This window comes from Ailuropoda melanoleuca, chromosome 8, assembly GCF_002007445.2.
Source record: "Ailuropoda melanoleuca isolate Jingjing chromosome 8, ASM200744v2, whole genome shotgun sequence".
NCBI classification, from domain to species: domain Eukaryota; kingdom Metazoa; phylum Chordata; class Mammalia; order Carnivora; family Ursidae; genus Ailuropoda; species Ailuropoda melanoleuca.
In genome coordinates this window covers 98,879,260-98,900,404 of record NC_048225.1, presented here as the reverse complement: position 1 = coordinate 98,900,404, position 21,145 = coordinate 98,879,260, and positions in this window count along the sequence as shown.

Here is a 21,145-nt window from a genome sequence, read left to right as displayed (position 1 = left end):
TGCTGAATAACTCATGTAATTTATTGAATACTGTGCAGAGAGGGAAAAACAGCATTGTTGTGTTGGTACAGAATGGTTGCAAGTGTATCAGTTGTGTACCTTTGTGATCACGTGACTGACTGGGAGTTGCAGCTGGCTGTGCCTGCCCAGCATCGCGAGAGAGCATCATGGCGCATATGGCTAGCCCGCTAAAAGATCCAAATTCAAAATTCAAAGTATGGCTTCTATCGAATGAGTATCACATCCACACCTCCTAAAATTGAAAAATCATAAGTTGAATGATCATAAATCAGGGACCAAATGTACTTTAAACAGTAGATCCAATAGATCTTTTCGCAAATCCCTTTGCGTTACCAGGGAATGTCTTGGAGCATGTTCTCTATTCCTTAATGGTGATATTTTTTTAACATCTGTATTCTTCAGTGACCACTTTCTTTTGCCATTCCTTCCTCTTTCCGAGTAATATTTGCATATACATATTATGCTGTTTCCTTTTTGAGTATTTGAAGGCACCATCAGTTTTTGGAAGAACATTGTGAGAGAAAAGTCATCAGGAAATTTATTTGCCCCCCCTGTGGAATGCCCTTCAGTGCAAGGTTTTATGTCTATGCATATAAAAATTCACTTAAACTTTCCTTATATTGTCAGCTGGTAAACATCCGTGGCTGCTTGTAAATCCCCTATTCTTCCCTCTGCTTCTCTGTTGTACAGGTGGTACGCCTGCACACTTCCTGTCTCCTTCTAGATGTGTGTTTTCTGTGCTCACTCCCTTGCAGTCCTGGATCTCCTCTCTTCTGTCTTCCTTCTCCTCTCTCTCATCTCCCTTCTTTACCCTCAGGTCTTTCCCACAGGCAGCAACATGCTCCAAAATCATTTTCCCAAACAGTAAGTCAGTAGTTTTATCCCTGGGGACATACAATACACTTGGTGAAATCTGTGCTTTTCCACTGTTTTCCCGAGTGGTCTCTCCTAATGTTTTCACTTACCCTGGTTGTTTTCTTATATCCTGAAGTTCACATTTCTTCCATAATCAGTAATATCAATATTTTTAAGAGCTTCAATTACTTCTTGAAATATTGTAGATTATAGTGTCAAAATAAATCTTCTATTCTCGTACATATATGTATGTATTTGCATATACATTACATATAAATCTACATATATATTATATATACATTTACATATGTTGCATATACACTTACATATCATGTACAGCATCATATATACATTATATATATATATATACACCCACACACTAAATTCATAATGTAAATGAAAAAGGGCACAAAATACATGAGTTCTATTCAAAGAATAATAAAATACACATTCAGTTCCCAACATCTACCTTAAGAAATGGAATATTAACAGTACTTCTGATGCCACTGCATGCTTTCATTAACTGCATGCCAAATGTAAGTGTGCCCTGAAGTTGTGTCATTGGTTTATTTGTTTTTATTTATATACTACTACGTGTCTGTATACCTGCATAGATTCATACATATATATAATCTATAAACTGTATATTATTTACTTTTTTGTTTGTTTTTTTAAAGATTTTATTTATTTATTTGAGAGAGAGAGAGCATGAACACAGAAGGAGAGGGAGAAGCAGGCCCCCCACTGAGCAGGGGCCCAATGAGGAGTTCGATACCAGGAGCCTGAGATCATGACCTGAGCCGAAGGCAGACGCTTAACCGACTGAGCCACCCAGGCGCCCTATAGTATTTATTTTTACTTGTTTTTGTTCTTTATAAAGATTAAATGATTCAGGGGCGCCCGGTTGGCTCAGTCAATTAAGCATCTGCCTTTGACTCAGGTCATGATCTCAGGGTCCTGGGATCAAGCCCCACACTGTAGGACTCCCTGCTCAGCAGGAAGCCTGCTTCTCCCTCTCCCACTCCCCCTGCTTGTGCTCCCTCTCTCTCTCAGTCAAATAAAATAAAATATTACAAAAAAAGTTAAATGATTCAGAAAATACTCTTCTACAGTTGCTTTTTCTTAACTTTCTTTTTCATACTTGTAGCTGTCTTTCACTCATTTTTGTTCATTTTGTAATTATGCAAGAGGTTTGCAAGTATCTATGAAATCACTGGATTATAAAGCATGTATATCTTCAAATCTGCACATTTAAAACTAAGTCTTTGTCACAGTGGTTGTAGCAAGATACATCACAGCCGTAGATGAGAGTTCGTCTTTCTCCTCACCAGCCTTTGGGTCATACCTTTAATTTTTGTTTTCCTTATTACTAATAAGGCCAAAAATTCTCTCACATGAAAGAAACCTTTTATTTTTCCACTCACTACTATATAAAACCTTCCTAACTCTTTTTATTTTTTCTACTTTTCATAGGGCTTATAAATATGTGTATGATAGCTGTGTGCATGTGTGTGTAAGTATTTAGATATTACTTCTGCATTGGTCATCCATGTGACAAGTCTATACTCTTTTGTGACTCATCTTTTCACTCTTAACGTGCTATGTTTCAAGGAACAGAAGTTCATACTTCTAATGCAATGAAAATCCTTCTCTATCCTATACTCTGAAGTTATACTCCTATTTGTTTATCAAAAAGTTTAAAATTCTTCCTTTTGTATTTAAGTCCCTATACTAAAGGGAATTAATGTTTGTGTATGATATGAAATAGGAATACAATTTAATTCTTTGTCATATGACTAATTACCTCAGCAGTTTCCTTCATTTATCTGCTTTGCCAGGTCTGTCATGAATTATGTCTTCCACATATGCACATATGTGTTCTATTGGTCTATCATGACTCACTACTGCACTATATTCAACTGAATAGCTCTAACATATACGTTCACATCTGGTGATACAAGTTCTTTGGTCTTTCTGATGATCATCTCTTTCCTTCATCTTTGTGGTCCTCTTTCTTCTACTCTCCCCAACTTATTCTTCTCCCATCTGTTTCCCTCTCTCCCCTTCTCCTCTTCCCCACATCCCTTCTTTCCCCTTTTCTTCTTCTTCCCTTCAGTTCATTCTAATTCTTTTCTCTCTCTCTCCCTCCTTTTCTCCTCCTTCCCTCTTTATTCCCAGATGCCCATTCCATTAATTTATTCTTGTAGTCAGTAGTAACTGTCTTGCCACTCAAATACATACCAACTGAGTGGAAGATAAACACGTGAGTGAGATTTGAGTTGAGGGAAAAATTACTTCCAAGATGAATAAATCCAAAAGGAGAGGGAAACAGGATCCAGAAATGATTCTCATAGTAGATAGCATTTTTGTTAGGACTTAAAATGACAGGTCACTTTTAGAGTGCACATCTCCAGGGTCAAAGCCTTCTAAGCAGGGGCACACACTAAATAAGTTCTAGGAACATAAAAGGTGAGTAGCCGGTTCAGCTAGTACATAGGGACCAGATGGTAAGGGGTCAAGTCTCCAAGAAAGTGAGCTTAGTGACCTACCCTTGTGAACCATTGGAGAACAACAAAAAGATAATGTTATGATCAGAGATGTATTATAGGAGTGTTACTGGACAGCAAAGTGTTGGATAAACCAAAGATGAGAGCAAATGGCATCCAGGATACCATAAATTGGAATTGAAATATTCTAGTCAAAAGGTAGTAAGGGCTTCTTCAGGGCTTTGGTAGTGGGTGTCGAAGTAATGGATACCTGCCAGGTCCTTTGCAAAAGGAGAATCAACTAGTTTTGGTGATCCTAGGCAGTGAGGGAGAGGAATAAATCAAAGACAACATAGAAGACTTAATCCTGGGACACTAGGAGGTTTTTAAGTCCATCTACCAAGGCTAAATGGCAATACTCAGTACTAAATTGAACTGTAAATTTGGTCCCTCAGAGCAGTAGCTGATGTCATACATTTTAGTTTGGAGGATATATATATATATATATATATATATATATATATAATGGATATCATGGTTCACTGCCACACTATATTAAACTGAATAGCTTTAACATATATGTTTATATTTGGTGATACAAGTTCTTTGTTTGGTCTTTCTGATGATCATACATATGGCCTCTAAACCAAAATGTAGGACACAAATCACACCATCCATAAAGGAAAAAAAATAATAGGTTTATTGCATTAAAAGTAAGAACTTTTGTCCATTGAAATATACCATGTTAAAAGTAATACTATATTGTAGAGGAAGCTAAGGAAAAATTGTCTTCATCAATGAACATGGTCAAAATTGGTGTCATCATTCTACAATAAGGAAAAGGTCAGCAGGACCTATTTTCCTTGGGGAAATCAGTGTCCTTCTTCTAGGTCCAATGCTCAATGCCAGGCCATGACATTGAAGAAAGAGCAGTGGGCTGCTGGTGTCTCTAGGTCCAGGTTAGCGGGCAACAGGGATGAAGGAATCAATGTGTATAGTGTCGTTTGCTATGGATCAAGTAGCATAGGACTAAAAGAAATCATTAAATTGGACAATCCTGAGGTTATTAAATTTGGGAAGGCTGGTTTCAAGAGTGGGTTTCGGGATAGACATTAAATATCAAAGATTTGAAAGGTGGATAACAAATGAAGAAATGTAGACAGCTGTTTACGCCACTCTTTGGAGAATTTGGAGTTGATCAAGCGGAAGCTATGGTGGGAGGAGCTGGGGGGAATGGCAAAGGAGAAAATTGTTCTTAGAATTGGGGAAAATTTGTTTGTAGTTCAGCAAGAGAAGAAACACATTTGAAGTCGAGGCTGATAAAGTTGCTGAGGGGATGAGAGGCCCTGGACCGAGGACAGAAGTAAAGGGGTCTTACGGAAAAAAGGACAGAGAAGCAAACCCTCATACCCGAGGAAGAAGGGGGCCGAAGGAATTAAGACAGAGGGGTTCTGTGTTAGGAAAAGGCTTGCCAAGGAGACACATGGAATCATCCTGCTCTCAGTGAAGCAGAAGGAAGAGTCATCTGCTTTGAGTAGTAAGGGGGCGGAGTGGACTTGATCCCAGAGAATCACAAAGGATTGCAAACAATAGCTTTGCAAAATGTGATAGAGAGTTAATCACCAATCTGCAGTGGAATCCTCGAGAACGCATCTATTTCTCTTTTTTTATTATTGCTGTTGATATGCTGTTATCGTTACATTTTTTCATCGTTTCACAGATTTACTTCCCTAATAATATCAGCACTGAGTAGTGGAGGGAAAGATTTTGGTTTTCTGCCTCAGCGCTTATAGAATATGTTAACAGGCAAAAATAGAAATCAAAGCCATCTCTCTTTTTTTTTTTTAAACGTGAAATTACAGAGTACCAGTTTAAAACACAAGTTTTCCTTTAACTCTAGAGGCAGACCTAAATCTTGAGGGGTATAAAAAAAGGTTTCACATGGGAAGCTGGATTTTTAGGCTAATGAATACAACTCTATTTTTGATACTATGCTGTGTGTTTATATAAAATCGAGGAGCATTTTAGGCCAATTAGTGGCTTGCAAACCCTATACTTTTTCCAGCAAGGGCTAAGCTTGACGAACTTGGGAAGTTAATACAGAAAAGTGTTGGCAGTGAATAATGTGGTTGGCTTGAATCAAGGCAACAAAGCTTTAGCATAAATTAGCTTTTATTTGTTAAAAGAAAAACAAATTCTGTTTGTTTTTGTAATACAGTTTGTTAGTTCTTTTAATTTGGGGGAAAATTTGGGGAATTCCAGTTCTCAGAGAAGTGAGAGGCTCAGGCCAGCATGAGCCAGGCCCCGGCACACAGGCCCTGTGTAAACACCCACACGCGTCTCCCTCAGTACACCTCGGTCAGCGGCAGCAGGGCGGGCCTGTTATGCCTGGACCTCAGCTGAACCAAGAGTGCCAGCCAGGCGATGACTGGTGTGTGATCCACACTAGATTATTCAGACCACCAAAAGGGAGCTCCAGGCACTTCCCCCACTGCCCTTTCGTCTTGACTTTTATGTTGTGGCTGGAGAGACCAAGATTTAGAAAATGCTATTGCTTCGGTGGAGTTTGAGGATGGAGTCCTTTGCCTTAGGCGTGCAGGTAAGAAAAGTGAAGACCAGACGTGTAGTTTGGCGGCGTCAAAGCCGGTTAGTATCATCCTCGACAAAGTCAATTCCCAAGTCGGAGGCTCTCTGACATAAGCTGTGAATCAGCAACCTCCTTTGTTTAGCTGGCCACGTGAAAGGAACAACAGGAAACGGGAGGCTTTTTTAGCTCCAACCCAGAGACGAGGACATACATGAAAATCAAATGACTTGCAGCACAGCTAATGGTAACACCTCCTAAATTCGGAATTCCCGTGAGCATTTGGCATTTCACTGGGCAGAGTACATCCAGGCCTGGGCTTCAGCTCCCAGGTGAAATGAAGCTTGGTGCTCCTGGGGAAGCTTGATGCAGTTGCTGTTGCTATATTTTACTTATGTTTATAAGTTGGTACAATTTCAAGATTTGTGAGGCAACTGTTTCTTTAGAAGTCTGCAACTCCGGTTAGCTCAGTGCTTTTGCTTAGGGGCCAGAGAGCATTCTCACGTTTACAATGCACTCGGTTCTCATGATAGCACCGAAGTGTGGTGGCAGAAATTGCTAGTTGTCTTCAATTTCTATGTGTTTTTCCCCCCATGGCAATGAAGTTTCTATATTTGTCAGGGTTCACCGAATAGGGTATAGATATAGAGAGGTATCAGTATAGAGAGAGGTACAGATAGATGTAGATAGGGGTGCCTGGGTGGCTCAGTTAGTTAAGTGTCTGCCTTTGGCGGCGGTCATGATCCCAGGGTCCTGAGATCGAGTCCCGCATCGGGCTCCCTGCTAAGTGGGGAGCCTGCTTCTCCCTCTGTGTGCACTCTCTCATCTCTCACTCTCTCTCTCAAATAAATAAACAGAATCTTAAAAAAGAAAAAAACATGTAGATGTAGATATATAGGTCAGAGAATAATAGAGATTTGTTCACAAGGGGATGGAGGCCACAAAGGCCCACAGTCTGTCACCTGCAAGCTGGAGAACCACAAAAGTCGGGGGTATAATTTAGTCCAAGTCCAAAGGCTTACAAACCAGGAGTTCTGATGTCTGAGGGCAGGAAAAGATGGATATTTTTGTTCTGTTTGGGTCCTCAGTGGACACGATGATGCCGGCCTACATTGGTGAGAGTGGATCTTGTTAACTCAGTCAACCGAATCAAACTCTAATCTCCTCCAGAAATATCCTCACAGACAACCCCAGAAATAATATTTTACCAGCTGTTTGGGCATTCCTTAGCCCAGGCAAGGTGACACATAAAATGAACAATCACAATCCCTTATTTTGATAGGGACACAAATAAAGACCACATGTGCTCGCTTTTTTTTTTTTTTTTTTTTTTTTTTTTGCAGCTAGGTGTGGCCATATAGCTAAGTTCTGGCTAATGTGGTGAGACTGAAGGCAATGAAACATGGGGAGAATTCATGTGTTATACTTCTGCATTATGCCATGAAAAGGCAGTGGCATACTCTCCTCCCCTTCTCACTTCCCACTAGAATATAACACGAACAGCACCAACCTTGAGAAGCTCTGTTCTAGGTGATGTAGACTTATCAGTGAATAATGAATGCAAAAGACTCTTATAAATGTTATAAATGTTATACATTTGTTTAATTTGTTATACATTTGTTTAATCATTTCAAGTTTGTTTCCTCAACTTAAATTTGAGATACTCTTCATTGCCTTGAGGGATATAATTCACATCGGAGGGGAGGTCTACAAAGTGCCGATCACAGTCCCATTCTTGTCAACAGCACGCAGAGCCCGGTGTTGTGAGCCACAGAGTGGGAAGGACTGGACGGGAAAGGTGGAGAGGCCACTGACACTCAGGACCAGGCGCCGTGGCCAGCTTTGGAAGGTTTTCCTGTCTTCTCTGAGACCACTGCGGGGGTTTCCTTAGTGAACAAGACAGGACTGTGTGGTCAGTGCTCGGACTCTTTGTCCTGAATTCACAGTAACAGGAAGAGTGACTCAATAACCAGCCTCAAAGGCTGGAGAAGCTGAGTCTGGTTTGGAACTTCCTCCCTCGAGTCAGGATAGGTCTGGAAACCAGAAGAGGATAGCAGAATGTTCGCATGATTCATAGAGACCAGTGGGCCCAGCTGAGGAGGTGGGGGTGGGAAATGAGACAAAGGGAACGAGAGTGGGTGTCGGCCACAGGGATTTATGAGCCTGGTGGTTGGAGCTAAGATTTAATAGCCAATGGACCTACGCTTGAATCCCAGATCTATATTACTTAGCAACTATTCTTGATACCAATTTCCACATCTTTAAAGTGGGGATAATAACTACCTTTTGAGGACTGTTAGTAAGAACCATTATGTACTGAGTTCTCATTATGAGTCAATCCCTCTTGTAAACATTTTTGCACATTTCATCAGGTAGTCTTCACAACAACCCTGGGAGGTAAGAATTGGAGTGATTTCCAGGTTGCAGTTGAGACAACTGGGGCCTGGAGAGGTCAAAGAGTAGGACCATCATCAAACGCTACCGCTTGGCTGCTTTTCCGTTTAGGACTAAATGAGAAAATCTAAAGTGCTTAACACAGTGCTTGGGCTGTTGCCTTGAATGAATGGTAATTTTTTAATATTGTCCCAATTATAGAGATGAAACAAACTGAAGCGAAGAACGGTTAAGTAACTTTCTCCAAGTCGTAATGCCTGGGTTGGTAGAATAAGGCTCGAACTTTCAGCTGCAAAGGCTTTAGCCATCCCCACGCTCCGCCTCGCCCCTCAAGAGTGTCAGTCGTTCTGAAGCAGCTTCCTCACTCAGGACCAAGTAGCCGTTCAGTCAGCTCTCAGAGGTTGAACAGAATGCCCGAATTCTTAAGGACACGGCCTTATCCTTCTTAGAGAGGATGTTTTTGTTGTTTGGTGCATCTTAAACACAGCAGCCAAGAGCAGTCTCTGTCCCACTGCCGCTGCCACCCCTCCTTTCCACAGATCCCAGCTGCCTGGAGTGCTGGGGTCACAGGATCTCTCCTCACTTCTGTTTATGGAGCTTCTCAGCCAAGAGGAAAACCATTAGGTGTCAAATTGCAAGTAGAAAGCATCCAAGAGGCTGCCTATTCCAGCACAAGTTCCTGCCAAAGAACCTTAAATAAACTTGGTGGAGGGAAGGTGTCTAAACCTATTCTGTGCGCCATATATGTAGTTTGTGAGATTAATACATAGAACTTGGCTTCATCTAATTCATTAATTTGGGTTCTAAAAGCAGATAAAAACTACAGGCTTTTTTTTTTTTCTTTCCAATTCTCTTCATGAGTTTCTTTTGGGTAAAAAGCTAGTCAATACACTACTTAGGATAAAAGAAAAATCTATGTAAAGAGTTAAGTAACTCTTTATTTATATTTTTGGCCAAAGGTGAGAGATAAAGTCAAGCAATTTCTCTAAGAATCAATGGCTGTATACAGCAGTAATACAGAGAGAAAAGAAGATTTGAACACGTAAGAGGAAAAAGTCAATACAGTTAAAAACTATAATTAAACACTTAAGATGCTCTGCCTCCATTAAAAAAAAAAGTCTATTTTTTTCAACACAAAGCTTTCTGAAGGAATCTGAAGAGTTACCCTCTTTAAAAAAAAAGTGTGTGTATATATATATGTGTATATATATATATATATATATATATAAAGTCAAATTCCCTTATCTTTTACATGACTTGATGAATTTCATGCTACCTAACTAATTTCCCTACCCCAAGGTGCATTCATATAAATGGCTCTCACTAATCTAGAGGCAGAAGCTTCTCCGCCCTCCGGAGCTCCCCATTAGGAAGGGAGAGTGAGCAGCAGCCAGGCACGTCCTGATTCCTAAAACTGGAAATGAGGGAGAGCTGGCAAGGAAATGGAAGAAAACAGGATTTGACATTTTACCTTTAAGCAAAATTTATTTTCTCAGAAGAAAATTCACATGGGAGAGAGAGCAGATTTCCTCTACACTCATTTATCTAAATGCTCCAGGAGTCATGTTTAGAGGAACCTGGGTAGATTTCAAGATAGATGCTTAGACTTTCTGGGAAACCAGAAAGTTGTCAGAGATCGTTCAGTATGGAAGGGTCTGAGAGACTAAAAGGAGATGCACCAAGAAAACAAGGCAAGAGTTAAAATTGTCAAAAATCAAGCACAAAAGAAGTAGATACTTGGATATCTAAATAGTCAGATGTTAGGGTATATAGACAAGAGTAAAGCAGCGGGACAGCTACTTGAGATTAGAGCAAGCAAGGGGTCAGAGGGGCAAATAAAACCCTAAAATAAAGGAGTGGGAAAGTTATAAATGCAAAAGCAGTGGAAGGTCTAAAATCCAAGCTGTGAAATCAGTTGATTCAAAGTGCCAGTCATGAAAAGTGCGTTAAGGAAAACTAACAGTACTTACACCTGATAAAAAGAATATCCCTCTCCTGAGACAGCAGCAGCTTGAAAAAGAGAAAATACATTTGTATAAAAAGCAAGGTCATTTTGCCTTTTTTGGAAAAAAAAAAAAAAAAAAAAAAAAAAAAGCTGTGGAAAAGGGGAGAATGTTTGGGAAAGAAGAAAGGAAAAACACCTGAAAGAAAGAAAGTGGTCTCTCTCCCCAGGGCACACTCCTCCACACCTAGGGTGAGAGTCTCCTTCCTCCCCGGGCCTGAAAGCAGTAGGCACAAACAGTCCTCAGCACAGACAGGCCATCGGCTCTCAAACACAAAGTCTGCACCACTGGGATCTATACATCCGAGGCCACATACATGCAATAGTTAGTCCAAAACCAATACAGTTCCTAAAGACAGATGGATTTTTCCTAAGATGCTCTGCAGACCACAATCCCTTGACCCAAGTGATAACGGACCACAGTCCCTCCTAAGGTACTGCTTCCCAAATTTGGCCACCTCATGAACAGAGAGTAAATGAAAGTGGTTATAAGTCACACTGGAGTAAACGGCAAATCGAAGAAGTCGGAGTTTTTGCACAAGGATTCTTATCCCTGCAGATGGCCAGCCTCAAGATTCTTCTGGCCTCAGAACCCTATGAGGACAATGAAGATCAATGTCAAGGTAGACTAAGGGGTCTGGCTCACCTGTTCGGGAAACTTTGCCTTAAGGGAGGGTTTGAGATCTCCTGAGATAATTACCCACACAGACATCCACACAGAAGAAGAAGTAGAAACAAATATCAAAGTTAAATAGAAAGCCCCGAAAACTGTTGTAGAGAGAAACTGAGCCCAGCATGGATTAAAGCAATGTTTCAAGTTCAAAGTACAGCAAAAGAAGTCACGGTTCCTGTGAATGGAGAGGAAGGCACTCTTCTCCTGCTCATCCCCTTTTCCTCCTCTTGTTCCTGCTTTCTTCAGCACGTGCGTGGAATGTACCGGCTACAAATGTCCAGAGGCAGATGAAGAGAAGAGCAGCCCCGTGGACCAACAGCCAGTTTCATACAATGGAAGAAGCGTTTGTAAAATGCAGTGCAGAGAAGGCAAATGTTTGGGCTGCTGGTGTGTTTTGTCAGGTCAAAGCCATGTTTTCAAAATAATTGAATTTGAGTGCTTTTATGGGTAGGGTATGCGTTTTGTTTTGTTTTTTTTTTTTCTGATTTTGAAGCTGCCACCACTTAATATTTTATAAACCTTTTCATCTGTTCCCCCTCCCCCAAAAGCGTTTCTAACCTTTGAAGATATCTGCGTTCGCGCACTCCAGCTCTCAAGCAGTTCTGGGAAGACATTGAAGCCAGCATTTTGAGAGGCATGACCTAGAAAGATGGTCAGCCCAGCAGAGATAAGTCTGGAGCCTAAGGAAAGGAATGTACAAACATAAGACGACAGCTAGCTTGAAGGCAGGAATGATTTCTAGTAAGGAAATACTGGTACTAGGGGTTATCATAACAGTTTCAAAATTTTTATAATAAAACACACAGGTTTATACACACATTTTTTTTCTAAAAACTATACTCTTAAATTATCTTTTTGAAACATATATCTAATTTACCATCATATTTTATTTAGTTCTCTTCAATTCTTTCGTTTCAAAAGTTATCCAAAGAGGATGTTGAAATACCTAAATTTACACGAACTCAATCTACCATCTGATAAATGTCTAATTGTCTTGGCAGAGATGGTCCTTGAGTGAGTCTTCCAACTATCTCAAAATATACAGTACAAATTGGCTTCAATGGGTGTATTTCTATACCTTGTTAGATAAGCAGGCTTTTGAACATTGTTCTGATTGGGGGCAAAGAAAAATAGGAGTCAACCTGGAGCTCTTGGAGTTTTTTTGCTAGAAAGGAGGTAATGTATGGGATAGATAAAGGGGTATGCTTATAAAGATTGGAGATGGATATGAGATCTACACATGGAAGCTCTGATCTTAAAAGGCACTCACTTCCCAGTGGTTCCTGCTGTCAGAACAGTGAGATAGGAGTGGATTTCTTTTTTTTCTTTTTTTCTTTTTTCTTTTTAAGATTTTATTTATTTATTTGACACTGAGAGAGACAGCCAGTGAGAGAGGGAACACAGGCAAGGGGAGTGGGAGAGGAAGAAGGAGGATCCCAGGGGAGGAGCCTGATGTGGGGCTCGATCCCAGGACCCCGGAATCACACCCTGAGCCAAAGGCAGACGCTCAATGACTGAGCCACCCAGGCACCCCAGGAGTGGATTTCTATAATGTGTAAGTGGAGATATCATACCTGCCCCACTTTGGAATGATTGTATGGAATATGGTCTAGAGAAAAATAATTTTCCACAGAAAGAATATGATTAATTTATCCTAGTAGTACCATTCTTAAGTGAGTGTGAGTGAGCTTGATGTTATAAAATACCAGCGTGCCCATGGAAACCTGTAATACAAACATGTATGAACATACCATATATTTTATTGACCTAACACACATATAAGTTGTGGTATGCGGAAGCACCCCCTCCTGCCTCCAGCCGAATAAAACCATCGCCAAGGTTTTAGCACAACCTGCTGGTCATTCTACATTCTACAATAAGATAATGGAAAGCATTCAAATCTATGTAAGAGCACTTTGGCTTAAGAAAATTATATCAGAAAAAAATGCAAATTTTTTCCGTGACATTTACTCTTCTGTTACGTAATATTAAAATAGAAGCACAGATCAGTAAAATAAAACACACGTTTTCTCAAATTTGTTTTTATTCAACATTCATTCAGAAAGGAAATATGTATTTTGGATGAAAAAGTGTCTTTGCTGAAAGTCCAGTCTTCACAGAGGTTTTTTTTTTTTTTTCTTTTGCTCGGAGAGTTAGTTATTTCCATAGAATTAATTTTTAAAAATATTTTAAAGTTAATGATTTGGTCTTAGTCAAAGAAAGGAAAAGCTAGAGTTTAAAAATAAGTTAATGATAATTTTGTTTATATAAGGAAAAAGTTTTAGAAAGTCCAGATGTAAACACTGAATATTTATTTTTTGTTCCACTAATAAATGAACGTTACATTTAACCTAATAAAAAAGTTTAAAATAATTGTATAATTTATTTGTCTGGTTTTCTCATCATGGCATACAAATCCCACTAAAATCATTTATGTTATGTGTAAAGTTCATAAGCTTCAAAAAAAAAAGTTTTCTATTTCTCCTAAAGCAAGGGAGAGAATAGCCAATATGGTTGAGATAAGGATCAGGCTGTCAACATAGAGAAGATTTACTTTCTAGGGAGCATTCAGAGACTTATTTCCTCTGACATTTTAGATTACAAATTATTAGAGTCAGAACGGTTTAAGCCTAAGAATTTTGAATCTTCTTCTAGGATGTTTTTTATAGTTTTTGAGGAAAATTTTTATTAAGCAAGTATATCAGTAAAGCCCAGAATTTCCCCACTGCATTTATTATGAATCCACAGCACTACGTCTTTGGTGATCTTTACGTTTTCTTTAAAGATGGTATGATTTTTAAAGGGTTAAATACCAGTTTATGTCTAAATTAATGAATTTGTGTTAAGAATTACTAGTGAAATACGACTATTTCAATAATTGAAAAATGACTATTTTACTGAAATTGGAGTGGAAAATATATCTAGCACTGTATCTAGCACAGGAACATATATTTAGCACAGACCAACATGGGCTGGCCCTGTGCTGAAGGGTTTAAGCAATGGAAAAAAAATAATAAAAGCTTCTTTTTTTTTTTAAGTTTTATTTTATTTTATTTATTTGACAGAGATAGAGACAGCCAGCGAGAGAGGGAACACAAGCAGGGGGAGAGGGAGAGGAAGAAGCAGGCTCATAGCAGAGGAGCCTGATGTGGGGCTCGATCCCACAACGCTGGGATCACGCCCTGAGCCGAAGGCAGACGCTCAACCGCTGTGCCACCCAGGCGCCCCAAAGCTTCTTTTTTTAATACTACAAAGAAATTATACTTTCCCTTGGTGAAATTTGTTTATTTTGGAGCTTATTTCTATAAAAATGAGATATTTCAACTTATAAATTCTTCTTTTATTAAAAATACTTATGAAAGAATCACCAATGTTTTAAATGCCTGGTCAGTAATAAAATCACTTCAGTGAGATCCTGTAAAATTCATGTGACCTTACATTATTTGTTCTATGTGTTGTACTGCAATGGTAATGCCTGTGTAGTTGGGTAAAGTGGAATTGTTAAGTGTGCATCCAAATGGAAGTTAATCACATATTTAATTTTGCACATGTCCAATGGGGGGAAAAACGCCATTGTTGTAATATCTGAGGCATTGTATTTTAATAGTTGTTTCCATGCAATCTGCATTTCTTATCTTAACACTTGGTAAGTAGAATGTGGGATTATTTGTGAGGTAAGGAAACTGGGCAGAAAGGACCTAAAACCAGAAGCTTGCCTCCAGGACAGAAACTCCTAACAGAAGGAGGACCTCAGAAGGGCAATTCTAAGTGTATTTAGCCTTGTTAAGTCACTCTAAGTTCCTCTCTGAGTTCCTCACTGATCCCTCCCCTTCCTGTCTGAGGGCAGGAAGATGGCCCGAGGCTGCATGCCACAGTGTCTCTTCAGCAGTCAAGCTCTGCTTTCTGGATGGGGTTTGTGGCAGACCACAGAGTCCCCCACAAACTTGCTTCCTTCCACTTAACAACCCTTTCATTAAAAAGTCCCTGGAGCCACCATGTGACAGGTACCTGAAATACAAGTGACAAGCTCACGGAGGCTTAAGCTCTGTGAAGATAAATCATGGGGAGGAAAAGGCCCAGGGGCTGGAGGAGGTGTTGGAAATGATCAGAGGTGGGGAGAACGAAAGCAGCTAAGAACTCTAGAAGCCGAGGAGAACAGCACAACTTTTGGTCTAAAATATAGAACTTCAACGTGGGGTACTTGACTGAAAAAAATGCTAATCCAGTGGGGGATTCTTTACAGTAAATATTTCACTTGAGGTTGATAGAAATTTATACTTAAAAAAAAAGGAACACCATGACTGAAAATGGAAGGTAACTTACAGCTTTTAAAATATGCCTATCCACCGTTCCAATATTCTTGCTCCTGCAAGTTGCTACAGAAGAGACACTTGTAAAAAAGTTACAGTGGAACGTGATCTGTACTGCGGGAGAGTTCTAATCACTGTGGTGTAAGAATCAGATGAAGGGGGCAGTAACCTCTGGCTGAGGTAGTAAGGAGACATTTACAAGTTTAGTGGTATTTGGAATGTGTCTTAACATAAATACTTAGCAATCAGTGAGAGGAACTCAAGTTATCACATCAGGAAAGGAGGAAAGTCTGGGGTGGAGCAAAGGGAACATAGATGAAAACAAAGACAATATCTGGGATAGGATAAAAATTGTAATTAATATGCCCAGAGAACTATTCCCATTGTAAAGTATCAACATGAGTTCATTAAAAAATGAAGATTTTGAGAATGAATAAATAAATAAATAAATAAATAAATAAATAAGAATTCTTGGGGCTCCTGAGTGGCTCAGTCATTTAAGCGGCTGCCTTTGGCTCAGGTCATGATCCCAGGCTCATGGAATTGAATCCTCCATCAGGCCCCTTGCTCAGCGGGGAGCCTGCTTCTCCTTCTGCTGTTCTCCCTGCTTGTGCGTGTGCGCTCTTTCTCTGACAAATAAATAAATAAAATCTTAAAAAAAAAAAAAAGAAAATTTAAGTATAGGTAAAAATGTATCTCAACTCATTCAAATCCCTCTTTCAATACGTTCAACTGAATTAAACATAATCCTTTTTAAAAAAATAAAAAGAAAATCTTGTCAATTTTTTTTTATCCTAAATTTTTCTACATTTTTCCTAATCTAAAAAAATTCTTACTTATTTTTGACCTTCTTCCAGCCCTCTTTGCTTCCTTTCTTCCTTCTTTCCTAACTTTTATATATAGGGAGAAATGACTACAATATTCACCAAATTGTCATGATATTTATATCTGAAAGTATGTTTGGGAATTTTTAAATTAAAATGTGTTGTCTTTCAAATAGGTAATAGATTCAGTTTAAAATTCAAAAGAGTATGCTAAGATGTGCAAGCTCTTACTCGTGTCACCGTTCTTCACTAGCCCCTATAGGTAAATATATATTTCACTGAATGGTAGTACCTTAGTTCATTTATCTAGTTATCTACAGATGGATGCTTGGGTTGTTTCCAGTAATTTCCAATTCACAAGAAAGATATAGTAATTTGTACATGTAACATTTTGTAACTTTATAGAGATTTCTGGGTGGCTAATTATGAGACGTGGGTTTTCTAGGTGAAAGTGCCAATTCGTCTGTACATTTGATAGCTATGGCTGCATTACCTGCTGTAGGGTTGTTTCTTTGTACTGGTAAAATCATGAAAGTCCTTGTTTCCCCACAGCCCTGACAACAGCATATGGACAAGCTTTTATATATTTATCATTATGAACTAGCTATCTCAATGTTTTAATTTGCATCTTTCTTCTGAGTGAGTTTGAGCATCTCTTCTTATGTTTAGGGATTTCTGTAGTTCTTTTTTTTTTTTTAAAGATTTTATTTATTTATTCGACAGAGATAGAGACAGCCAGCGAGAGAGGGAAAACAAGCAGGGGGAGTGGGAGAGGCTCACAGCGAGGAGCCTGATGTGGGGCTCGATCCCACAACGCCAGGATCACGCCCTGAGCCGAAGGCAGACACTCAACCGCTGCCACCCAGGCGCCCCGGATTTTTGTAGTTCTTGATTTGTGAACTTTCTAGTCTTCCTTGACTAATTTTCAATTGGATTTGGAATTTTTTTTTTTATTTTTTATTGGTGTTTTTCCGATTGCCAGTTTTTATGTAAGAATATATCAGTTTTATAAAACAATGTTTATTTTAAAAAAAACATAAAGACCCATGGATAAAGAATTTGGCCTGATAAAGTGTAGGGAAAACTCCTCTGAGAAAGGAGAGAAAAGTGAGTATGCTAAGGATAGGAATATATATTTTTAAGTGAGTAAGAAGAAATTCAGGTGAGTGGCTTCTTTTTTTTTCTTCAGGGAAAGAGTCAATGGCATTTGATGAAAGGAGACTTGGGGTTGGTTCAAGTTTGGAAGAACACCAAGGAAAACAGTAAAGGAGATCAATTTAGAGCAGAAAATAATCCACATTGTGGCCCTGAATCAAGTTTGAAATCACCCATATTTAATGATACCAGTAGGTAATTTAAGAGTTTGTTGTTGTTGTCTTAAACAGTTTCAAGCAGAGAGGCTGCAGGACTGGAAGTGGGAACAGAGGTGGGAGAAATTGGCTTAATGCAGACTTAATTGTCAGTTGGACAGGAGTGCTTGTGGACCAAGGAGGTGCAAGGATCTGATGAAGTCAGGGTACAGAAAGAAAAGAAGAATCAGGGTGGGAAGAAGGATTAGAGTTATCCATGGAGTAACTAGAAATTCCAGACCATCCTCAGTTCTTTTTTTTGTTTGTTTGTTTTCTCTTGCGAAAATTAATACCCAAGACATGTCTTGCCCTTGTGATAATTTCAGTGGCTACATAAAACCACCAAACATAAATCTCAGATAATAGTCCCAGAGAGATGTCTTATATGTAAATCCTCATAGAATTATGTTAGATAATGAATAGTCTACAAAGTGTATCATCTTATAATGCTACATAAAATTAATCTTTCCCTTTAACATTATGTAAATGTAAGGTTGGTATTATTTCTGAAACTCACATGTTCTCTGAATAACTACAGGGCATTGAGTTGAAACATACTAAAAAAAAATCTGTAGAAACTTAGTGGGTTTTAGTAATTTGGCTAAACTTGTCATTGAGTTGACTGATTTTGACCTTTTCTAACTTCCTGCATTTAAATTGTGAACAAATATTTTGCTACCTCTTGAAAGAACAAATAGAGTTTATTTCCTACTGATTCTCATCAAAAAGAAATTTGACTTCCATGATTTAATGCTACTTTAAACAAAAAGAAAACTGCCAAATCATGTTTTATTTACAAAAATAACTTGTTTCATTTAAGAAGTCATTTTATAAAACTAAAACGGACTATGATCCCAGATAAGAAACATTAGACCATCTTAAGGGAAACCCACATACTTGCACACACACACTGAAAAATCCAGACCAAAGTTTACTGCGTTTATATCACTGATATATATTTACTCACATAATTAACATGACTCTAGCCGTTGAAAAAAATGCTTCTTGTATGTTGAGCCAAGTGTGATCCTTTATGGTGTACTCATGGCCTTCAATAGGGATGCAGAGTTATTTAATTACCGGATATTCAAAGATATTATGGGGATCAAAGTTGAGGTGCAGCTTCTAGGACAAAGATCTCATGGATTACTAAAGTCTTGCCAACCAATCAGCGTCCATCACCATGGGAAAAGAAGAGTGTGTGGGAGAAGGAAAGCATGCTTTTAAAAGATGATGTCCAAGTAATAATTGCTAAAATGTTCTACAGAGTGTTCAACTTGAAATAGCTAACAGTTCTTTGCTATTCTTCATGGTGATCCATCCCAAGATGTGACAAAAGATGGGAAATTTATTGGCCAAGGCAATTTATTCTTTAAATTTTCAAAAAAGATTTATTTTATTTATTTGAGAGAGAAAGAGAGGGAGGGAGAAAGAAAGAAAGAGGGAGACTCCCCATTGAGCATGGAGCCCAACATAGGGCTCCATCCCACAACCCTGAGATTATGACCAGTGCCAAAACCAAGAGTCAGATGCCCAGGGGCGCTTGGGTGGCTCAGTCGGTTCAGCGTCTGCCTTCAGCTCGGGTCATGATCCCAGGGTCCTGGAATGGAGTCCGGCATCGAGCTCCCTGCTCAGCGGGAAGCCTTCTTCTCCTTCTCCTTCCTGCTCATGCTCTTCATCAGTATCTCTGTCTTTCTCAAATAAATAAATAAAATCTTAAAAAAAAAAGAGAGAGTCAGATGCTCAACTAACTGAGCCACCCATGTGCCCCTTGGCCAAGGCAATTTAAAGTAACTCGAAACAGATAATAGATGACCATTAAGTTTACTTTCGTATGTCCATTGATTATGAAAAAATATCCAAGTTTATGGTATTAAATCTTCTGCATATTCTTTGTTTACCATCCCTGTCTTTAGGTTAAGTTGTCAATGCAATGAAAGCAAGTAATTAAATATAAATGGGAACTCCTTTATAAAGGGATTTACTACATGTGAATTTCTTATAAATATAATAATTCATTTCTCCCCTTTCTGTTTTATGACTCATAACACATAACAAAAGCCTTGAAATGTAATCCATGAGGGATAATATAGTCTGAGTTAATGAAAAATCTGAATTATTGATTACTAGTAAAAATTCTCAGTACACAGTTAGCTAAGTATACTGCAAGGAAATCCCTGCTTTGAGTCCATGTCGACCAGTGGGGTGGGGGATGGGAGACAGGTTCTGTGGGTGTCCTGATACTATCCTACTTTCCATCCCATGTATTAATAATGGGCAGATTATTTCCCTTCCTAGTGCTGCATCTTGTCCCCACTTCTCAGAGTGTGCTTGAAAAAAGACTGCACAAGCATAAAAATACAAGCCAATACTCTTATTTTTTGATAGTTCATGAGCCTCTACAGATCTGTTTGCCTACTATTTCTGAGCCATATTAATGAACCAGGTAAGTTCTCCTTTCCAGGAAAATTAAATATGTGTTCCAGAGGTCCCACTTTTACTACAGTGAGAAGGTGCATATGAATCAAAAAAGCACTGGTTTTTCTAGAGGGAAATGCATGTGTGATTTTATATCGAAATTCCATTTCCAGTTACCTGACAGCCTAATTTTGGGGACAGCTAGGTCAAAAGAACCAAGCTCCCTTGGACTCACCAGAGAGAATGAATGAGTGAATGAGTCACTTGCCATAAATGTGGTTTGCATTTTATGGTGCCCTGTTAACTTGTTTCAAATACTGATTGATGGGTTATATGACGAACATACTGAAATGTGATCCAAACAGTAAGAACTTGTTCTGATTACCAAATTGAGAGACAATGGAACAGTGACATTTGTGATTTATTGTTTTGTTTTATTTCCTGGCACTCACTTTAGCTATGAGGTGATCTTTGTTTATATGTATTATGAGAACAATCCTTTCCCATGGATGTTTAAGAGCGTGTTTATTTTGTATAATAACTTCAATGTTATGAGTTCAACTAAGCTTACTATGTTGTGCAGTGCTGTTGAGAGCGTGTTACACGTGGTTTTGTTTTTGTTTTTGTTTTAATCATGGGTAGAGAAAAGACATAAAATAAATTCAGATTATTTTCTCCATGAACTTTTCAAAACACATGAACAACGTTGATACTCAGAGCCAGAGAGTAAAAGGTTATGAACACAGCCTGCAGTGCCAGTCAGAGCTGGTTCAAATCCTGGCTCTGTCCTTTACTAGATGTGTTACAACAGGCTGGCTACCAAACTTTTCTAAGCCTCAGTACCTTGTCTATAAAGTGGAGATACTAAGAGTCTGTGCTGCATAGAATCTATCTTGATAAACAAATGCAGATATAACAATTAACAAAATACCAGGCATGTATTATGCCTCGGTAAACATTAGCTATTACAATAATTGTTGCTTTTTTATTTAGAAGTAATGACGCAGCATGCACACCTTTTCATTGGGTTAGTAGTGAACCCCCCCCAAAAAAGTGTTTGCTAAGAAAATGTAAAGAGAAACATAAAGAAGCTTACAAAAGAATGATTATAGAAAATAGACCCTTAGCAATATGAATCTTTTCACCTGAAATAGGAAATGAAAAAGCTCAATTCTGAATGTCTCTTTGAAGAGCTTTCAGATTGTTCCAGTTGTAAAATTTGTATAGGA